Consider the following 22,893-nt stretch of genomic DNA (forward strand, 5'->3'; position numbering starts at 1 on the left):
GCATCTTCAGAGCTGTGTGAATAATAACTGCATCAGCCACGTGCCTGAGGTACATCATCAGAGCTGTGTGAATAATAACAGCTGTGAGCCCCGTGCCTGAGGTGCATCATCAGAGCTGTGTGAATAATAACAGCTGTGAGCCCCGTGTCTGAGGTGCATCATCAGAGCTGAGTAAATAATCACTGCAGGCAGCCCTGTGCCTGAGGTGCATCATCAGAGCTGTGTGAATAATAACAGCTGTGAGCCTGTGCCTGAGGTGCATCATCAGAGCTATGTGAATAATAACTGCGTCAGCCCCGTGCCTGAGGTGCATCATCAGAGCTGTGGGAATAATAACTGCGTCAGCCCCGTGCCTGAGGTGCATCATCAGAGCTGTGGGAATAATAACTGTGTCAGCCTGTGCCGCTTCATCAGAGCTGTGTGAATAATAACTGTGTCAGCCCTGTGCCTGAGGTGCATCATCAGAGCTATGTGATTATTAACTGCGTCAGCCCAGTGCCTGAGGTGCATCATCAGAGCTGTGTGAATAATAACAGCTGTGAGCCCCGTGCCTGAGGTGCATCATCAGAGCTGTGTGAATAATAACTGCGTCAGCCCGTGCCTGAGGTGCATCATCAGAGCTGTGTGAATAATAACTGCGTCAGCCCCGTGTCTGAGGTGCATCATCAGAGCTGTGTGAATAATAACAGCTGTGAGCCCGTGCCTGAGGTGCATCATCACAGCTGTGTGAATAATAACTGCGTCAGCCCCATGCCTGAGGTGCATCATCAGAGCTGTGTGAATAATAACTGTAGGCAGCCCCGTGCCTGAGGTGCATCATCAGAGTTGTGTGAATAATAACAGCTGTGAGCCTGTGCCTGAGGTGCATCATCACAGCTGTGTGAATAATAACAGCTGTGAGTCCGTGCCTGAGGTACATCATCACAGCTGTGTGAATAATAACAGCTGTGAGCCCCGTGCCTGAGGTGCATCATCAGAGCTGTGTGAATAATAACAGCTGTGACCCCCTGCCTGAGGTGCATCATCAGAGCTGTGTGAATAATAACTGCGTCAGCCCCGTGCCTGAGTTGCATCATCAGAGCTGTGTGATTAATAACAGCTGTGAGCCTGTGCCTGAGGTGCATCATCACAGCTGTGTGAATAATAACTGCGTCAGCCCCGTGCCTGAGGTGCATCATCAGAGCTGTGTGAATAATAACTGTGTCTGCCCCGTGTCTGTGGTGCATCATCAGAGCTGTGTGAAGAATAACAGCTGTGAGCCCTTGTCTGAGATGCATCATCAGAGCTGTGTGAATAACAGCTGTGAGCCCGTGCCTGAGGTGCATCATCAGAGCTGTGTGAATAATAACTGCAGGCAGCCCCGTGCCTGAGGTGCATCATCAGAGCTATGTGAATAATACCAGCTGTGAGCCTGTGCCTGAGGTGCATCATCACAGCTGTGTGAATAATAACAGCTGTGAGCCCGTGCCTGAGGTGCATCATCAGAGCTGTGTAAATAATAACTGCATCAGCCCCGTGCCTATGGAGCATCATCAGAGCTGTGTGAATAACTGCGTCAGCCCCGTGTCTGAGGTGCATCATCAGAGCTGTGTGAATAATAACAGCTGTGAGCCCCGTGCCTGAGGTGCATCATCAGAGCTGTGTGAATAATAACAGCTGTGAGCCCGTGCCTGAGGTGCATCATCAGAGCTATGTGAATAATAACAGCTGTGAGCCCCGTGTCTGAGGTGCATCATCAGAGCTGTGTGAATAATAACTGCGTCAGTCCCGTGCCTGAGGTGCATCATCAGAGCTGTGTGAATAATAACAGCTGTGAGCCTGTGCCTGAGGTGCATCATCAGAGCTATGTGAATAATAACTGCGCCAGCCCCGTGCCTGAGGTGCATCATCAGAGCTGTGGGAATAATAACTGTGTCAGCCCCGTGCCTGAGGTGCATCATCAGAGCTGTGGGAATAATAACTGTGTCAGCCCGTGCCGCTTCATCAGAGCTGTGTGAATAATAACTGCGTCAGCCCTGTGCCTGAGGTGCATCATCAGAGCTATGTGATTATTAACTGCGTCAGCCCAGTGCCTGAGGTGCATCATCAGAGCTGTGTGAATAATAACAGCTGTGAGCCCCATGCCTGAGGTGCATCATCAGAGCTGTGTGAATAATAACTGCGTCAGCCCGTGCCTGAGGTGCATCATCAGAGGTGTGTGAATAATAACTGCGTCAGCCCCGTGTCTGAGGTGCATCATCAGAGCTGTGTGAATAATAACAGCTGTGAGCCCGTGCCTGAGGTGCATCATCACAGCTGTGTGAATAATAACTGCGTCAGCCCCGTGCCTGAGGTGCATCATCAGAGCTGTGTGAATAATAACAGCTGTGAGCCCCGTGCCTGAGGTGCATTATCAGAGCTGTGTAAATAATAACTGTGTCAGCCCGTGCCTTAGGTGCATCATCAGAGCTCTGTGAATAATAACTGCGTCAGCCCTGTGCCTGAGGTGCATCTTCAGAGCTGTGTGAATAATAACTGCGTCAGCCACGTGCCTGAGGTACATCATCAGAGCTGTGTGAATAATAACAGCTGTGAGCCCCTTGCCTGAGGTGCATCATCAGAGCTGTGTGAATAATAACAGCTGTGAGCCCCGTGTCTGAGGTGCATCATCAGAGCTGAGTAAATAATCACTGCAGGCAGCCCTGTGCCTGAGGTGCATCATCAGAGCTGTGTGAATAATAACAGCTGTGAGCCTGTGCCTGAGGTGCATCATCAGAGCTATGTGAATAATAACTGCGCCAGCCCCGTGCCTGAGGTGCATCATCAGAGCTGTGGGAATAATAACTGCGTCAGCCCCGTGCCTGAGGTGCATCATCAGAGCTGTGGGAATAATAACTGTGTCAGCCCGTGCCGCTTCATCAGAGCTGTGTGAATAATAACTGCGTCAGCCCTGTGCCTGAGGTGCATCATCAGAGCTATGTGATTATTAACTGCGTCAGCCCAGTGCCTGAGGTGCATCATCAGAGCTGTGTGAATAATAACAGCTGTGAGCCCCGTGCCTGAGGTGCATCATCAGAGCTGTGTGAATAATAACTGCGTCAGCCCGTGCCTGAGGTGCATCATCAGAGCTGTGTGAATAATAACTGCGTCAGCCCCGTGTCTGAGGTGCATCATCAGAGCTGTGTGAATAATAACAGCTGTGAGCCCGTGCCTGAGGTGCATCATCACAGCTGTGTGAATAATAACTGCGTCAGCACCATGCCTGAGGTGCATCATCAGAGCTGTGTGAATAATAACTGTAGGCAGCCCCGTGCCTGAGGTGCATCATCAGAGTTGTGTGAATAATAACAGCTGTGAGCCTGTGCCTGAGGTACATCATCACAGCTGTGTGAATAATAACAGCTGTGAGCCCCGTGCCTGAGGTGCATCATCCGAGCTGTGTGAATAATAACAGCTGTGAGTCCGTGCCTGAGGTACATCATCACAGCTGTGTGAATAATAACAGCTGTGAGCCCCGTGCCTGAGGTGCATCATCAGAGCTGTGTGAATAATAACAGCTGTGACCCCCTGCCTGAGGTGCATCATCAGAGCTGTGTGAATAATAACAGCTGTGAGCCCTTGCCTTAGGTGCATCATCACAGCTGTGTGAATAATAACTGCGTCAGCCCCGTGCCTGAGGTGCATCATCAGAGCTGTGTGAATAATAACTGTGTCTGCCCCGTGTCTGTGGTGCATCATCAGAGCTGTGTGAATAATAACAGCTGTGAGCCCTTGTCTGAGATGCATCATCAGAGCTGTGTGAATAACAGCTGTGAGCCCGTGCCTGAGGTGCATCATCAGAGCTGTGTGAATAATAACTGCAGGCAGCCCCGTGCCTGAGGTGCATCATCAGAGCTATGTGAATAATACCAGCTGTGAGCCTGTGCCTGAGGTGCATCATCACAGCTGTGTGAATAATAACAGCTGTGAGCCCGTGCCTGAGGTGCATCATCAGAGCTGTGTAAATAATAACTGCATCAGCCCCGTGCCTATGGAGCATCATCAGAGCTGTGTGAATAACTGCGTCAGCCCCGTGTCTGAGGTGCATCATCAGAGCTGTGTGAATAATAACAGCTGTGAGCCCCGTGCCTGAGGTGCATCATCAGAGCTGTGTGAATAATAACAGCTGTGAGCCCATGCCTAAGGTGCATCATCACAGCTGTGTGAATAATAACTGCATCAGCCCCGTGCCTGAGGTGCATCATCAGAGCTGTGTGAATGATAACTGTGTCTGCCCCGTGTCTGAGGTGCATCATCAGAGCTGTGTGAATAATAACAGCTGTGAGCCGTGACTGAGGTGCATCATCAGAGCTGTGTGAATAATAACAGCTGTGAGCCCGTGCCTGAGGTGCTTCATCGAAGCTCTGAGTAATAACAGCTGTGAGCCCATGCCTGAGGTGCATCATCAGAGCTGTGTGAATAATAACTGCGTCAGCCTGTGCCGCTTCATCAGAGCTGTGTGAATAACAGCTGTGAGCCCGTGCCTGAGGTGCATCATCAGAGCTGTGTGACTAATTACTGTGTCAGCCCCGTGCCTGAGGTGCATCATCAGAGCTGTGTGAAGAATAACTGCGTCAGCCCCGTGCCTGAGGTGCATCATCAGAGCTGTGTGAATATTAACAGCTGTGAGCCCGTGCCTGAGGTGCATCATCACAGCTGTGTGAATAATAACTGTGTCAGCCCCATGCCTGAGGTGCATCATCAGAGCTGTGTGAAGAATAACTGCGTCAGCCCCGTGTCTGAGGTGCATCATCAGATCTGTGTGAATAATAACAGCTGTGAGCCCCGTGCCTGAGGTGCATCATCACAGCTGTGTGAATAATAACAGCTGTGAGCCTGTGCCTGAGGTGCATCATCACAGCTGTGTGAATAATAACAGCTGTGAGCCCATGCCTGAGGTGCATCATCACAGCTGTGTGAATAATAACAGCTGTGAGCCCGTGCCTGAGGTGCATCATCACAGCTGTGTGAATAATAACTGCATCAGCCCCGTGCCTATGGAGCATCATCAGATCTGTGTGAATAATACCTGCGTCAGCCCCGTGGCTGAGGTGCATCATCAGAGCTGTGTGAATAACTGCGTCAGCCCCGTGTCTGAGGTGCATCATCAGAGCTGTGTGAATAATAACAGCTGTGAGCCCCATGCCTGAGGTGCATCATCAGAGCTGTGTGAATAATAACAGCTGTGAGCCCGTGCCTGAGGTGCATCATCACAGCTGTGTGAATAATAACTGCATCAGCCCCGTGCCTATGGAGCATCATCAGATCTGTGTGAATAATACCTGTGTCAGCCCCGTGGCTGAGGTGCATCATCAGAGCTGTGTGAATAACTGCGTCAGCCCCGTGTCTGAGGTGCATCATCAGAGCTGTGTGAATAATAACAGCTGTGAGCCCCCTGCCTGAGGTGCATCATCACAGCTGTGTGAATAATAACTGCATCAGCCCCGTGCCTGAGGTGCATCATCAGAGCTGTGTGAATAATAACTGTGTCTGCCCCGTGTCTGAGGTGCATCATCAGAGCTGTGTGAATAATAACAGCTGTGAGCCGTGACTGAGGTGCATCATCAGAGCTGTGTGAATAATAACAGCCGTGAGCCCGTGCCTGAGGTGCTTCATCGAAGCTCTGAGTAATAACAGCTGTGAGCCCATGCCTGAGGAGCATCATCAGAGCTGTGTGAATAATAACTGCATCAGCCCGTGCCGCTTCATCAGAACTGTGTGAATAACAGCTGTGAGCCCGTGCCTGAGGTGCATCATCAGAGCTGTGTGACTAATAACTGCGTCAGCCCCGTGCCTGAGGTGCATCATCAGAGCTGTGTGAATAATACCTGCGTCAGCCCCGTGTCTGAGGTGCATCATCAGAGCTGTGTGAATATTAACAGCTGTGAGCCCGTGCCTGAGGTGCATCATCACAGCTGTGTGAATAATAACTGCGTCAGCCCCATGCCTGAGGTGCATCATCAGAGCTGTGTGAATAATAACTGTAGGCAGCCCCGTGCCTGAGGTGCATCATCAGAGTTGTGTGAATAATAACAGCTGTGAGCCCGTGCCTGAGGTGCATCATCATAGCTGTGTGAATAATAACAGCTGTGAGCCCTGTGCCTGAGGTGCATCATCAGAGCTGTGTGAATAATAACAGCTGTGACCCCTTCCTGAGGTGCATCATCAGAGCTGTGTGAATAATTACTGCGTCAGCCCCGTGCCTGAGGTGCATCATCAGAGCTGTGTGAATAATAACTGTGTCTGCCCCGTGTCTGTGGTGGATCATCAGAGCTGTGTGAAAAATAACAGCTGTGAGCCCTTGTCTGAGGTGCATCATCAGAGCTGTGTGAATAATAACTGCGTCAGCCCGTGCCACTTCATCAAAGCTGTGTGAATAACAGCTGTGAGCTCGTGCCTGAGGTGCATCATCAGAGCTGTGTGACTAATAACTGCCTCAGCCCCGTGCCTGAGGTGCATCATCAGAGCTGTGTGAATAATAACTGTGTCAGCCCAGTGCCTGAGGTGCATCATCAGAGCTGTGTGAATAATAACAGCTGTGAGCCCGTGCATGGGGTGCATCATCACAGCTGTGTGAATAATAACTGCGTCAGCTCCATGCCTGAGGTGCATCATCAGAGCTGTGTGAATAATAACTGCAGGCAGCCCCGTGCCTGAGGTGCACCATCAGAGCTGTGTGAATAATAACAGCTCTGAGCCTGTGCCTGAGGTACATCATCAGAGCTGTGTGACTAATAACTGCGTCAGCCCCGTGCCTGAGGTGCATCATCAGAGCTGTGTGAATAATAACTGCGTCAGCTCCATGCCTGAGGTGCATCATCAGAGCTGTGGGAATAATAACTGCGTCAGCCCGTGCCGCTTCTTCAGAGCTGTGTGAATAATAACTGCGTCAGCTCCATGCCTGAGGTGCATCATCACGGCTGTGTGAATAATACCAGCTGTGAGCCCGTGTCTGAGGTGCATCATCACAGCTGTGTGAATAATACCAGCTGTGAGCCCCATGCCTGAGGTGCATCATCAGAGCTGTGTGAATAATAACAGCTGTGACCCCCTGCCTGAGGTGCATCATCAGAGCTGTGTGAATAATAACTGCCTCAGCCCGTGCCTGAGTTGCATCATCAGAGCTGTGTGAATAATAACAGCTGCGAGCCCGTGCCTGAGGTGCATCATCACAGCTGTGTGAATAATAACTGCGTCAGCCCCGTGCCTGAGGTGCATCATCAGAGCTGTGTGAATAATAACTGTGTCTGCCCCGTGTCTGTGGTGCATCATCAGAGCTGTGTGAATAATAACTGTGTCTGCCCCGTGTCTGTGGTGCATCATCGGAGCTGTGTGAATAATAACAGCTGTGAGCCCGTGTCTGAGGTGCATCATCAGAGCTGTGTGAATAATAACAGCCGTGAGCCTGTGCCTGAGGTGCATCATCGAAGCTCTGAGTAATAACAGCTGTGAGCCCGTGCCTGAGGTGCATCATCAGAGCTGTGTGAATAATAACTGCGTCAGCCCGTGCCGCTTCATCAGAGCTGTGTGAATAACAGCTGTGAGCCCGTGCCTGAGGTGCATCATCAGAGCTGTGTGAATAATAAAGGCGTCAGCCCCGTGCCTGATGTGCATCATCAGAGCTGTGTGAATAATAACAGCTGTGAGCCCAGTGCCTGAGGTGCATCATCAGAGCTGTTTGAATAATAACTGCATCATCCCCGAGCCTGGGGTGTATCATCAGAGCTGTGTGAATAATAACAGCTGTGAGCCCGTGCCTGAGGTGCATCATCAGAGCTGTGTGAATAATAACAGGTGTGAGCCCCGTGCCTGGGGTGCATCATCAGAGCTGTGTGAATAATAACTGCAGGCTGCCCTGCACCTGAGGTGCATCATCAGAGCTGTGTGAATAATAACTGCTTCAGCCCCGTGCCTGAGGTGCATGATCAGAGCAGTGTGAATAATAACTGCGTCAGCCCCGTGCCTGAGGTGCATCATCGGAGCTGTGTGAATAATAACTGCATCAGCCACGTGCCTGAGGTGCATCATCAGAGCTGTGTGAATAATAACTGTGTCAGCTCTGTGCCTGAGGTGCATCATCAGAGCTGTGTGAATAATAACAGCTGTGAGCCCCGTGCCTGAGGTGCATCATCAGAGCTATGTGAATAATAACAGCTGTGAGCCCCGTGTCTGAGGTGCATCATCAGAGCTGTGTGAATAATAACTGCGTCAGCCCCGTGCCTGAGGTGCATCATCAGAGCTGTGTGAATAATAACAGCTGTGAGCCTGTGCCTGAGGTGCATCATCAGAGCTATGTGAATAATGACTGCGCCAGCCCCGTGCCTGAGGTGCATCATCAGAGCTGTGGGAATAATAACTGCGTCAGCCCCGTGCCTGAGGTGCATCATCAGAGCTGTGGGAATAATAAGTGTGTCAGCCCGTGCCGCTTCATTAGAGCTGTGTGAATAATAACTGCGTCAGCCCTGTGCCTGAGGTGCATCATCAGAGCTATGTGATTATTAACTGCGTCAGCCCAGTGCCTGAGGTGCATCATCGGAGCTGTGTGAATAATAACAGCTGTGAGCCCCGTGCCTGAGGTGCATCATCAGAGCTGTGTGAATAATAACTGCGTCAGCCCGTGCCTGAGGTGCATCATCAGAGCTGTGTGAATAATAACTGCGTCAGCCCCGTGTCTGAGGTGCATCATCAGAGCTGTGTGAATAATAACAGCTGTGAGCCCGTGCCTGAGGTGCATCATCACAGCTGTGTGAATAATAACTGCGTCAGCCCCGTGCCTGAGGTGCATCATCAGAGCTGTGTGAATAATAACAGCTGTGAGCCCCGTGCCTGAGGTGCATTATCAGAGCTGTGTAAATAATAACTGTGTCAGCCCCTTGCCTTAGGTGCATCATCAGAGCTCTGTGAATAATAACTGCGTCAGCCCTGTGCCTGAGGTGCATCTTCAGAGCTGTGTGAATAATAACTGCGTCAGCCACGTGCCTGAGGTACATCATCAGAGCTGTGTGAATAATAACAGCTGTGAGCCCCGTGCCTGAGGTGCATCATCAGAGCTGTGTGAATAATAACAGCTGTGAGCCCCGTGTCTGAGGTGCATCATCAGAGCTGAGTAAATAATCACTGCAGGCAGCCCTGTGCCTGAGGTGCATCATCAGAGCTGTGTAAATAATAACAGATGTGAGCCTGTGCCTGAGGTGCATCATCAGAGCTATGTGAATAATAACTGCGCCAGCCCCGTGCCTGAGGTGCATCATCAGAGCTGTGGGAATAATAACTGCGTCAGCCCCGTGCCTGAGGTGCATCATCAGAGCTGTGGGAATAATAACTGTGTCAGCCCGTGCCGCTTCATCAGAGCTGTGTGAATAATAACTGCGTCAGCCCTGTGCCTGAGGTGCATCATCAGAGCTATGTGATTATTAACTGCGTCAGCCCAGTGCCTGAGGTGCATCATCAGAGCTGTGTGAATAATAACAGCTGTGAGCCCCGTGCCTGAGGTGCATCATCAGAGCTGTGTGAATAATAACTGCGTCAGCCCGTGCCTGAGGTGCATCATCAGAGCTGTGTGAATAATAACTGCGTCAGCCCCGTGTCTGAGGTGCATCATCAGAGCTGTGTGAATAATAACAGCTGTGAGCCCGTGCCTGAGGTGCATCATCACAGCTGTGTGAATAATAACTGCGTCAGCCCCGTGCCTGAGGTGCATCATCAGAGCTGTGTGAATAATAACAGCTGTGAGCCCCGTGCCTGAGGTGCATTATCAGAGCTGTGTAAATAATAACTGTATCAGCCCCGTGCCTTAGGTGCATCATCAGAGCTCTGTGAATAATAACAGCTGTGAGCCCCGTGCCTGAGGTGCATCATCAGAGCTGTGTGAATAATAACAGCTGTGAGCCCCGTGCCTGAGGTGCATCATCAGAGCTGTGTGAATAATAACAGCTGTGAGCCCCGTGCCTGAGGTGCATCATCAGAGCTGAGTAAATAATCACTGCAGGCAGCCCTGTGCCTGAGGTGCATCATCACAGCTGTGTGAATAATAACTGCGTTAGCCCCGTGCCTGAGGTGCATCATCATAGCTGTGTGAATGATAACAGCTGTGAGCCCCGTGCCTGAGGTGCATTATCAGAGCTGTGTGAATAATAACTGCATCAGCCCCGTGCCTTAGGTGCATCATCAGAGCTGTGTGAATAATAACTGCATCAGCCCCGTGCCTGAGGTGCATCATCAGAGCTGTGTGAATAATAACTGTGTCAGCCCCGTGCCTGAGGTACATCATCAGAGCTGTTTGAATAATAACTGCATCAGCCCCGTGTCTGAGATGCATCATCCGAGCTGTGTGAATAATAACAGCTCTGACCCCCTGCCTGAGGTGCATCATCAGAGCTGTGTGAATAATAACTGCAGGCAGCCCCGTGCCTGAGGTGCATCATCAGAGCTGTGTGAATAATAACTGCGTCCGCCCGTGCCTGAGGTGTATCATCAGAGCTGTGTAAATAATAACAGCTGTGAGCCTGTGCCTGAGGTGCATCATCAGAGCTGTGTGAATAATAACAGCTGTGACCCCCTGCCTAAGGTGCATCATCAGAGCTGTGTGAATAATAACTGTGTCAGCCCCATGCCTGAGGTGCATCACCAGAGCTGTGTGAATGATAACTGCATCAGCCCGTGCCTGAGGTGCATCATCAGAGCTGTGTGAATATTAACAGCTGTGAGCCTGTGCCTGAGGTGCATCATCACAGCTGTGTGAATAATAACTGCGTCAGCCCCATGCCTGAGGTGCATCATCAGAGCTGTGTGAATAATAACTGTAGGCAGCCCCGAGCCTGAGGTGCATCATCAGAGTTGTGTGAATAATAACAGCTGTGAGCCTGTGCCTGAGGTGCATTATCACAGCTGTGTGAATAATAACAGCTGTGACCCCCTGCCTGAGGTGCATCATCAGAGCTGTGTGAAAAATAACTGCGTCAGCCCCGTGCCTGAGTTGCATCATCAGAGCTGTGTGAATAATAACAGCTGTGAGCCCTTGCCTGAGGTGCATCATCACAGCTGTGTGAATAATAACTGCGTCAGCCCCGTGCCTGAGGTGCATCATCAGAGCTGTGTGAATAATAACAGCTGTGAGCCCTTGTCTGAGATGCATCATCAGAGCTGTGTGAATAATAACTGCGTCAGCCTGTGCCACTTCATCAGAGCTGTGTGAATAACAGCTGTGAGCCCGTGCCTGAGGTGCATCATCAGAGCTGTGTGAATAATAACTGCAGGCAGCCCCGTGCCTGAGGTGCATCATCAGAGCTGTGTGAATAATAACAGCTGTGAGCCCGTGCCTGAGGTGCATCATCAGAGCTGTGTGAATAATAACTGCAGGCAGCCCCGTGCCTGAGGTGCATCATCAGAGCTGTGTGAATAATAACAGCTGTGAGCCCGTGCCTGAGATGCATCATCAGAGCTGTGTGAATAATAACTGCATCAGCCCCGTGCCTATGGTGCATCATCAGAGCTGTGTGAATAATAACAGCTGTGAGCCCGTGCCTGAGGTGCATCATGACAGCTGTGTGAATAATAACTGCATCAGCCCCGTGCCTGAGGTGCATCATCAGAGCTGTGTGAATCATAACTGTGTCTGCCCCGTGTCTGAGGTGCATCATCAGAGCTGTGTGAATAATAACAGCTGTGAGCCGTGACTGAGGTGCATCATCAGAGCTGTGTGAATAATAACAGCCGTGAGCCCGTGCCTGAGGTGCTTCATCGAAGCTCTGAGTAATAACAGCTGTGAGCCCTTGCCTGAGGTGCATCATCAGAGCTGTGTGAATAATAACTGCGTCAGCCCGTGCCGCTTCATCAGAGCTTTGTGAATAACAGCTGTGAGCCCATGCCTGAGGTGCATCATCAGAGCTGTGTGACTAATAACTTGTCAGCCCCGTGCCTGAGGTGCATCATCAGAGCTGTGTGAATAATAACTGCGTCAGCCCCGTGCCTGAGGTGCATCATCAGAGCTGTGTGAATATTAACAGCTGTGAGCCCCGTGCCTGAAGTGCATCATCACAGCTGTGTGAATAATAACTGCGTCAGCCCCATGCCTGAGGTGCATCATCAGAGCTGTGTGAATAATAACAGCTGTGAGCCTGTGCCTGAGGTGCATCATCACAGCTGTGTGAATAATAACAGCTGTGAGCCCGTGCCTGAGGTGCATCATCACAGCTGTGTGAATAATAACAGCTGTGAGCCCCGTGCCTGAAGTGCATCATCAGAGCTGTGTGAATAATAACAGCTATGACCCCCTGCCTGAGGTGCATCATCAGAGCTGTGTGAATAATAACTGCGTCAGCCCCGTGCCTGAGTTGCATCATCAGAGCTGTGTGAATAATAACAGCTGTGAGCCCTTGCCTGAGGTGCATCATCACAGCTGTGTGAATAATAACTGCGTCAGCCCCGTGCCTGAGGTGCATCATCAGAGCTGTGTGAATAATAACTGTGTCTGCCCCGTGTCTGTGGTGCATCATCAGAGCTGTGTGAATAATAACAGCTGTGAGCCCTTGTCTGAGGTGCATCATCAGAGCTGTGTGACTAATAACTGCCTCAGCCCCGTGCCTGAGGTGCATCATCAGAGCTGTGTGACTAATAACTGCCTCAGCCCCGTGCCTGAGGTGCATCATCAGAACTGTGTGAATAATAACTGTGTCAGCCCCGTGCCTGAGGTGCATCATCAGAGCTGTGTGAATAATAACAGCTGTGAGCCCGTGCCTGAGGTGCTTCATCGAAGCTCTGAGTAATAACAGCTGTGAGCCCATGCCTGAGGTGCATCATCAGAGCTGTGTGAATAATAACTGCGTCAGCCCGTGCCGCTTCATCAGAGCTGTGTGAATAACAGCTGTGAGCCCGTGCCTGAGGTGCATCATCAGAGCTGTGTGACTAATAACTGTGTCAGCCCCGTGCCTGAGGTGCATCATCAGAGCTGTGTGAAGAATAACTGCGTCAGCCCCGTGCCTGAGGTGCATCATCAGAGCTGTGTGAATATTAACAGCTGTGAGCCCGTGCCTGAGGTGCATCATCACAGCTGTGTGAATAATAACTGCGTCAGCCCCATGCCTGAGGTGCATCATCAGAGCTGTGTGAATAATAACTGTAGGCAGCCCCGTGCCTGAGGTGCATCATCACATCTGTGTGAATAATAACAGCTGTGAGCCCATGCCTGAGGTGCATCATCACAGCTGTGTGAATAATAACAGCTGTGAGCCCCGTGCCTGAGGTGCATCATCAGAGCTGTGTGAATAATAACAGCTGTGACCCCCTGCCTGAGGTGCATCATCAGAGCTGTGTGAATAATAACAGCTGTGAGCCCCGTGCCTGAGGTGCATCATCAGAGCTGTGTGAATAATAACTGTGTCTGCCCCGTGTCTGTGGTGCATCATCAGAGCTGTGTGAATAATAACAGCTGTGAGCCCTTGTCTGAGATGCATCATCAGAGCTGTGTGAATAACAGCTGTGAGCCCGTGCCTGAGGTGCATCATCAGAGCTGTGTGAATCATAACAGCTGTGAGCCCGTGCCTGAGGTGCATCATCACAGCTGTGTGAATAATAACTGCATCAGCCCCGTGCCTGAGGTGCATCATCAGAGCTGTGTGAATAATAACAGCTGTGACCCCCTGCCTGAGGTGCATCATCAGAGCTGTGTGAATAATAACAGCTGTGAGCCCCGTGCCTGAGGTGCATCATCAGAGCTTTGTGAATAATAACTGTGTCTGCCCCGTGTCTGTGGTGCATCATCAGAGCTGTGTGAATAATAACAGCTGTGAGCCCTTGTCTGAGATGCATCATCAGAGCTGTGTGAATAACAGCTGTGAGCCCGTGCCTGAGGTGCATCATCAGAGCTGTGTGAATCATAACAGCTGTAAGCCCGTGCCTGAGGTGCATCATCACATCTGTGTGAATAATAACTGCATCAGCCCCGTGCCTATGGAGCATCATCAGAGCTGTGTGAATAATAACAGCTGTGAGCCACGTGCCTGAGGTGCATCATCAGAGCTGTGTGAATAATAACAGCTGTGACCCCCTGCCTGAGGTGCATCATCAGAGCTGTGTGAATAATAACTGCGTCAGCCCGTGCCTGAGTTGCATCATCAGAGCTGTGTGAATAATAAGCTGCGAGCCCGTGGTGCATCATCACAGCTGTGTGAATAATAACTGCGTCAGCCCCGTGCCTGAGGTGCATCATCAGAGCTGTGTGAATAATAACTGTGTCTGCCCCGTGTCTGTGGTGCATCATCAGAGCTGTGTGAATAATAACAGCTGTGAGCCCCGTGCCTGAGGTGCATCATCAGAGCTGTGTGAATAATAACTGCGTCAGCCCGTGCCTGAGGTGCATCATCAGAGCTGTGTGAATAATAACTGCGTCAGCCCCGTGTCTGAGGTGCATCATCAGAGCTGTGTGAATAATACCAGCTGTGAGCCCGTGCCTGAGGTGCATCATCACAGCTGTGTGAATAATAACTGCGTCAGCCCCGTGCCTGAGGTGCATCATCAGAGCTGTGTGAATAATAACAGCTGTGAGCCCCGTGCCTGAGGTGCATTATCAGAGCTGTGTAAATAATAACTGTGTCAGCCCCTTGCCTTAGGTGCATCATCAGAGCTCTGTGAATAATAACTGCGTCAGCCCTGTGCCTGAGGTGCATCTTCAGAGCTGTGTGAATAATAACTGCGTCAGCCACGTGCATGAGGTACATCATCAGAGCTGTGTGAATAATAACAGCTGTGAGCCCCGTGCCTGAGGTGCATCATCAGAGCTGTGTGAATAATAACAGCTGTGAGCCCCGTGTCTGAGGTGCATCATCAGAGCTGAGTAAATAATCACTGCAGGCAGCCCTGTGCCTGAGGTGCATCATCAGAGCTGTGTAAATAATAACAGATGTGAGCCTGTGCCTGAGGTGCATCATCAGAGCTATGTGAATAATAACTGCGCCAGCCCCGTGCCTGAGGTGCATCATCAGAGCTGTGGGAATAATAACTGCGTCAGCCCCGTGCCTGAGGTGCATCATCAGAGCTGTGGGAATAATAACTGTGTCAGCCCGTGCCGCTTCATCAGAGCTGTGTGAATAATAACTGCGTCAGCCCTGTGCCTGAGGTGCATCATCAGAGCTATGTGATTATTAACTGCGTCAGCCCAGTGCCTGAGGTGCATCATCAGAGCTGTGTGAATAATAACAGCTGTGAGCCCCGTGCCTGAGGTGCATCATCAGAGCTGTGTGAATAATAACTGCGTCAGCCCGTGCCTGAGGTGCATCATCAGAGCTGTGTGAATAATAACTGCGTCAGCCCCGTGTCTGAGGTGCATCATCAGAGCTGTGTGAATAATAACAGCTGTGAGCCCGTGCCTGAGGTGCATCATCACAGCTGTGTGAATAATAACTGCGTCAGCCCCGTGCCTGAGGTGCATCATCAGAGCTGTGTGAATAATAACAGCTGTGAGCCCCGTGCCTGAGGTGCATCATCAGAGCTGTGTGAATAATAACTGCGTCAGCCCGTGCCTGAGGTGCATCATCAGAGCTGTGTGAATAATAACTGCGTCAGCCCCGTGTCTGAGGTGCATCATCAGAGCTGTGTGAATAATAACAGCTGTGAGCCCGTGCCTGAGGTGCATCATCACAGCTGTGTGAATAATAACTGCGTCAGCCCCGTGCCTGAGGTGCATCATCAGAGCTGTGTGAATAATAACAGCTGTGAGCCCCGTGTCTGAGGTGCATCATCAGAGCTGAGTAAATAATCACTGCAGGCAGCCCTGTGCCTGAGGTGCATCATCAGAGCTGTGTGAATAATAACTGTGTCAGCCCCGTGCCTGAGGTGCATCATCAGAGCTGTGTGAATAATAACAGCTGTGAGCCCCGTGTCTGAGGTGCATCATCAGAGCTGAGTAAATAATCACTGCAGGCAGCCCTGTGCCTGAGGTGCATCATCACAGCTGTGTGAATAATAACTGCGTTAGCCCCATGCCTGAGGTGCATCATCATAGCTGTGTGAATGATAACAGCTGTGAGCCCCGTGCCTGAGGTGCATTATCAGAGCTGTGTGAATAATAACTGCGTCAGCCCCGTGCCTTAGGTGCATCATCAGAGCTATGTGAATAATAACTGCATCAGCCCCGTGCCTGAGGTGCATCATCAGAGCTGTGTGAATAATAACTGTGTCAGCCCCGTGCCTGAGGTACATCATCAGAGCTGTTTGAATAATAACTGCATCAGCCCCGTGTCTGAGATGCATCATCCGAGCTGTGTGAATAATAACAGCTCTGACCCCCTGCCTGAGGTGCATCATCAGAGCTGTGTGAATAATAACTGCAGGCAGCCCCGTGCCTGAGGTGCATCATCAGAGCTGTGTGAATAATAACTGCGTCCGCCCGTGCCTGAGGTGTATCATCAGAGCTGTGTAAATAATAACAGCTGTGAGCCCGTGCCTGAGGTGCATCATCAGAGCTGTGTGAATAATAACAGCTGTGACCCCCTGCCTAAGGTGCATCATCAGAGCTGTGTGAATAATAACTGCGTCAGCCCCATGCCTGAGGTGCATCACCAGAGCTGTGTGAATGATAACTGCGTCAGCCCGTGCCTGAGGTGCATCATCAGAGCTGTGTGAATATTAACAGCTGTGAGCCTGTGCCTGAGGTGCATCATCACAGCTGTGTGAATAATAACTGCGTCAGCCCCATGCCTGAGGTGCATCATCAGAGCTGTGTGAATAATAACTGTAGGCAGCCCCGAGCCTGAGGTGCATCATCAGAGTTGTGTGAATAATAACAGCTGTGAGCCTGTGCCTGAGGTGCATTATCACAGCTATTTGAATAATACCAGCTGTGAGCCCGTGCCTGAGGTGCATCATCACAGCTGTGTGAATAATAACAGCTGTGACCCCCTGCCTGAGGTGCATCATCAGAGCTGTGTGAATAATAACTGCGTCAGCCCCGTGCCTGAGTTGCATCATCAGAGCTGTGTGAATAATAACAGCTGTGAGCCCTTGCCTGAGGTGCATCATCACAGCTGTGTGAATAATAACTGCGTCAGCCCCGTGCCTGAGGTGCATCATCAGAGCTGTGTGAATAATAACTGCGTCAGCCCCGTGCCTGAGGTGCATCAGCAGAGCTGTGTGAATAATAACAGCTGTGAGCCCTTGTCTGAGATGCATCATCAGAGCTGTGTGAATAATAACTGCGTCAGCCTGTGCCACTTCATCAGAGCTGTGTGAATAACAGCTGTGAGCCCGTGCCTGAGGTGCATCATCAGAGCTGTGTGAATAATAACTGCAGGCAGCCCCGTGCCTGAGGTGCATCATCAGAGCTGTGTGAATATTAACAGCTGTGAGCCCGTGCCTGAGGTGCATCATCAGAGCTGTGTGAATAATAACTGCAGGCAGCCCCGTGCCTGAGGTGCATCATCAGAGCTGTGTGAATAATAACAGCTGTGAGCCCGTGCCTGAGATGCATCATCAGAGCTGTGTGAATAATAACTGCATCAGCCCCGTGCCTATGGTGCATCATCAGAGCTGTGTGAATAATAACAGCTGTGAGCCCCGTGCCTGAGGTGCATCATCAGAGCTGTGTGAATAATAACAGCTGTGAGCCCGTGCCTGAGGTGCATCATGACAGCTGTGTGAATAATAACTGCATCAGCCCCGTGCCTGAGGTGCATCATCAGAGCTGTGTGAATCATAACTGTGTCTGCCCCGTGTCTGAGGTGCATCATCAGAGCTGTGTGAATAATAACATCTGTGAGCCGTGACTGAGGTGCATCATCAGAGCTGTGTGAATAATAACAGCCGTGAGCCCGTGCCTGAGGTGCTTCATCGAAGCTCTGAGTAATAACAGCTGTGAGCCCTTGCCTGAGGTGCATCATCAGAGCTGTGTGAATAATAACTGCGTCAGCCCGTGCCGCTTCATCAGAGCTTTGTGAATAACAGCTGTGAGCCCATGCCTGAGGTGCATCATCAGAGCTGTGTGACTAATAACTGTGTCAGCCCCGTGCCTGAGGTGCATCATCAGAGCTGTGTGAATAATAACTGCGTCAGCCCCGTGCCTGAGGTGCATCATCAGAGCTGTGTGAATATTAACAGCTGTGAGCCCCGTGCCTGAAGTGCATCATCACAGCTGTGTGAATAATAACTGCGTCAGCCCCATGCCTGAGGTGCATCATCAGAGCTGTGTGAATAATAACAGCTGTGAGCCTGTGCCTGAGGTGCATCATCACAGCTGTGTGAATAATAACAGCTGTGAGCCCGTGCCTGAGGTGCATCATCACAGCTGTGTGAATAATAACAGCTGTGAGCCCCGTGCCTGAAGTGCATCATCAGAGCTGTGTGAATAATAACAGCTATGACCCCCTGCCTGAGGTGCATCATCAGAGCTGTGTGAATAATAACTGCGTCAGCCCCGTGCCTGAGTTGCATCATCAGAGCTGTGTGAATAATAACAGCTGTGAGCCCTTGCCTGAGGTGCATCATCACAGCTGTGTGAATAATAACTGTGTCAGCCCCATGCCTGAGGTGCATCATCAGAGCTGTGTGAATAATAACTGTGTCTGCCCCGTGTCTGTGGTGCATCATCAGAGCTGTGTGAATAATAACAGCTGTGAGCCCTTGTCTGAGGTGCATCATCAGAGCTGTGTGACTAATAACTGCCTCAGCCCCGTGCCTGAGGTGCATCATCAGAGCTGTGTGACTAATAACTGCCTCAGCCCCGTGCCTGAGGTGCATCATCAGAACTGTGTGAATAATAACTGTGTCAGCCCCGTGCCTGAGGTGCATCATCAGAGCTGTGTGAATAATAACAGCTGTGAGCCCGTGCCTGAGGTGCTTCATCGAAGCTCTGAGTAATAACAGCTGTGAGCCCATGCCTGAGGTGCATCATCAGAGCTGTGTGAATAATAACTGCGTCAGCCCGTGCCGCTTCATCAGAGCTGTGTGAATAACAGCTGTGAGCCCGTGCCTGAGGTGCATCATCAGAGCTGTGTGACTAATAACTGTGTCAGCCCCGTGCCTGAGGTGCATCATCAGAGCTGTGTGAAGAATAACTGCGTCAGCCCCGTGCCTGAGGTGCATCATCAGAGCTGTGTGAATATTAACAGCTGTGAGCCCGTGCCTGAGGTGCATCATCACAGCTGTGTGAATAATAACTGCGTCAGCCCCATGCCTGAGGTGCATCATCAGAGCTGTGTGAATAATAACTGTAGGCAGCCCCGTGCCTGAGGTGCATCATCACATCTGTGTGAATAATAACAGCTGTGAGCCCATGCCTGAGGTGCATCATCACAGCTGTGTGAATAATAACAGCTGTGAGCCCCGTGCCTGAGGTGCATCATCAGAGCTGTGTGAATAATAACAGCTGTGACCCCCTGCCTGAGGTGCATCATCAGAGCTGTGTGAATAATAACAGCTGTGAGCCCCGTGCCTGAGGTGCATCAACAGAGCTGTGTGAATAATAACTGTGTCTGCCCCGTGTCTGTGGTGCATCATCAGAGCTGTGTGAATAATAACAGCTGTGAGCCCTTGTCTGAGATGCATCATCAGAGCTGTGTGAATAACAGCTGTGAGCCCGTGCCTGAGGTGCATCATCAGAGCTGTGTGAATCATAACAGCTGTGAGCCCGTGCCTGAGGTGCATCATCACAGCTGTGTGAATAATAACTGCATCAGCCCCGTGCCTATGGAGCATCATCAGAGCTGTGTGAATAACTGCGTCAGCCCCGTGTCTGAGGTGCATCATCAGAGCTGTGTGAATAATAACAGCTGTGAGCCCCGTGCCTGAGGTGCATCATCAGAGCTGTGTGAATAATAACAGCTGTGACCCCCTGCCTGAGGTGCATCATCAGAGCTGTGTGAATAATAACTGCGTCAGCCCGTGCCTGAGTTGCATCATCAGAGCTGTGTGAATAATAAGCTGCGAGCCCGTGGTGCATCATCACAGCTGTGTGAATAATAACTGCGTCAGCCCCGTGCCTGAGGTGCATCATCAGAGCTGTGTGAATAATAACTGTGTCTGCCCCGTGTCTGTGGTGCATCATCAGAGCTGTGTGAATAATAACAGCTCTGACCCCCTGCCTGAGGTGCATCATCAGAGCTGTGTGAATAATAACTGCAGGCATTCCCGTGCCTGAGGTGCATCATCAGAGCTGTGTGAATAATAACTGCGTCCGCCCGTGCCTCAGGTGTATCATCAGAGCTGTGTAAATAATAACAGCTGTGAGCCCGTGCCTGAGGTGCATCATCAGAGCTGTGTGAATAATAACAGCTGTGACCCCCTGCCTAAGGTGCATCATCAGAGCTGTGTGAATAATAACTGCGTCAGCCCCATGCCTGAGGTGCATCACCAGAGCTGTGTGAATGATAACTGCGTCAGCCCCGTGCCTGAGGTGCATCATCAGAGCTGTGTGAATATTAACAGCTGTGAGCCTGTGCCTGAGGTGCATCATCACAGCTGTGTGAATAATAACTGCGTCAGCCCAATGCCTGAGGTGCATCATCAGAGCTGTGTGAATAATAACTGTAGGCAGCCCCGAGCCTGAGGTGCATCATCAGAGCTGTGTGAATAATACCAGCTGTGAGCCCGTGCCTGAGGTGCATCATCACAGCTGTGTGAATAATAACAGCTGTGAGCCCCTGCCTGAGGTGCATCATCAGAGCTGTGTGAATAATAACAGCTGTGACCCCCTGCCTGAGGTGCATCATCAGAGCTGTGTGAATAATAACTGCGTCAGCCCCGTGCCTGAGTTGCATCATCAGAGCTGTGTGAATAATAACAGCTGTGAGCCCGTGCGTGAGGTGCATCATCACAGCTGTGTGAATAATAACTGCGTCAGCCCCGTGCCTGAGGTGCATCATCAGAGCTGTGTGAATAATAACTGTGTCTGCCCCGTGTCTGTGGTGCATCATCAGAGCTGTGTGAATAATAACAGCTGTGAGCCCTTGTCTGAGATGCATCATCAGAGCTGTGTGAATAATAACTGCGTCAGCCTGTGCCACTTCATCAGAGCTGTGTGAATAACAGCTGTGAGCCCGTGCCTGAGGTGCATCATCAGAGCTGTGTGAATAATAACTGCAGGCAGCCCCGTGCCTGAGGTGCATCATCAGAGCTGTGTGAATAATAACAGCTGTGAGCCTGTGCCTGAGGTGCATCATCACAGCTGTGTGAATAATAACAGCTGTGAGCCCGTGCCTGAGATGCATCATCAGAGCTGTGTGAATAATAACTGCATCAGCCCCGTGCCTATGGTGCATCATCAGAGCTGTGTGAATAACTGCGTCAGCCCCGTGTCTGAGGTGCATCATCAGAGCTGTGTGAATAATAACAGCTGTGAGCCCCGTGCCTGAGGTGCATCATCAGAGCTGTGTGAATAATAACAGCTGTGAGCCCGTGCCTGAGGTGCATCATGACAGCTGTGTGAATAATAACTGCATCAGCCCCGTGCCTGAGGTGCATCATCAGAGCTGTGTGAATCATAACTGTGTCTGCCCCGTGTCTGAGGTGCATCATCAGAGCTGTGTGAATAATAACAGCTGTGAGCCGTGACTGAGGTGCATCATCAGAGCTGTGTGAATAATAACAGCCGTGAGCCCGTGCCTGAGGTGCTTCATCGAAGCTCTGAGTAATAACAGCTGTGAGCCCTTGCCTGAGGTGCATCATCAGAGCTGTGTGAATAATAACAGCTGTGAGCCCTTGTCTGAGATGCATCATCAGAGCTGTGTGAATAACAGCTGTGAGCCCGTGCCTGAGGTGCATCATCAGAGCTGTGTGAATCATAACAGCTGTGAGCCCGTGCCTGAGGTGCATCATCGAAGCTCTGAGTAATAACAGCTGTGAGCCCGTGCCTGAGGTGCATCATCACAGCTGTGTGAATAATAACTGCATCAGCCCCGTGCCTATGGAGCATCATCAGAGCTGTGTGAATAACTGCGTCAGCCCCGTGTCTGAGGTGCATCATCAGAGCTGTGTGAATAATAACAGCTGTGAGCCCCGTGCCTGAGGTGCATCATCAGAGCTGTGTGAATAATAACAGCTGTGACCCCCTGCCTGAGGTGCATCATCAGAGCTGTGTGAATAATAACTGCGTCAGCCCGTGCCTGAGTTGCATCATCAGAGCTGTGTGAATAATAAGCTGCGAGCCCGTGGTGCATCATCACAGCTGTGTGAATAATAACTGCGTCAGCCCCGTGCCTGAGGTGCATCATCAGAGCTGTGTGAATAATAACTGTGTCTGCCCCGTGTCTGTGGTGCATCATCAGAGCTGTGTGAATAATAACAGCTCTGACCCCCTGCCTGAGGTGCATCATCAGAGCTGTGTGAATAATAACTGCAGGCATTCCCGTGCCTGAGGTGCATCATCAGAGCTGTGTGAATAATAACTGCGTCCGCCCGTGCCTCAGGTGTATCATCAGAGCTGTGTAAATAATAACAGCTGTGAGCCCGTGCCTGAGGTGCATCATCAGAGCTGTGTGAATAATAACAGCTGTGACCCCCTGCCTAAGGTGCATCATCAGAGCTGTGTGAATAATAACTGTGTCAGCCCCATGCCTGAGGTGCATCACCAGAGCTGTGTGAATGATAACTGCGTCAGCCCCGTGCCTGAGGTGCATCATCAGAGCTGTGTGAATATTAACAGCTGTGAGCCTGTGCCTGAGGTGCATCATCACAGCTGTGTGAATAATAACTGCGTCAGCCCCATGCCTGAGGTGCATCATCAGAGCTGTGTGAATAATAACTGTAGGCAGCCCCGAGCCTGAGGTGCATCATCAGAGCTGTGTGAATAATACCAGCTGTGAGCCCGTGCCTGAGGTGCATCATCACAGCTGTGTGAATAATAACAGCTGTGAGCCCCGTGCCTGAGGTGCATCATCAGAGCTGTGTGAA

This window comes from Lissotriton vulgaris, chromosome 1_1 (assembly GCF_964263255.1).
Source record: "Lissotriton vulgaris chromosome 1_1, aLisVul1.2, whole genome shotgun sequence".
NCBI lineage: Eukaryota > Metazoa > Chordata > Amphibia > Caudata > Salamandridae > Lissotriton > Lissotriton vulgaris.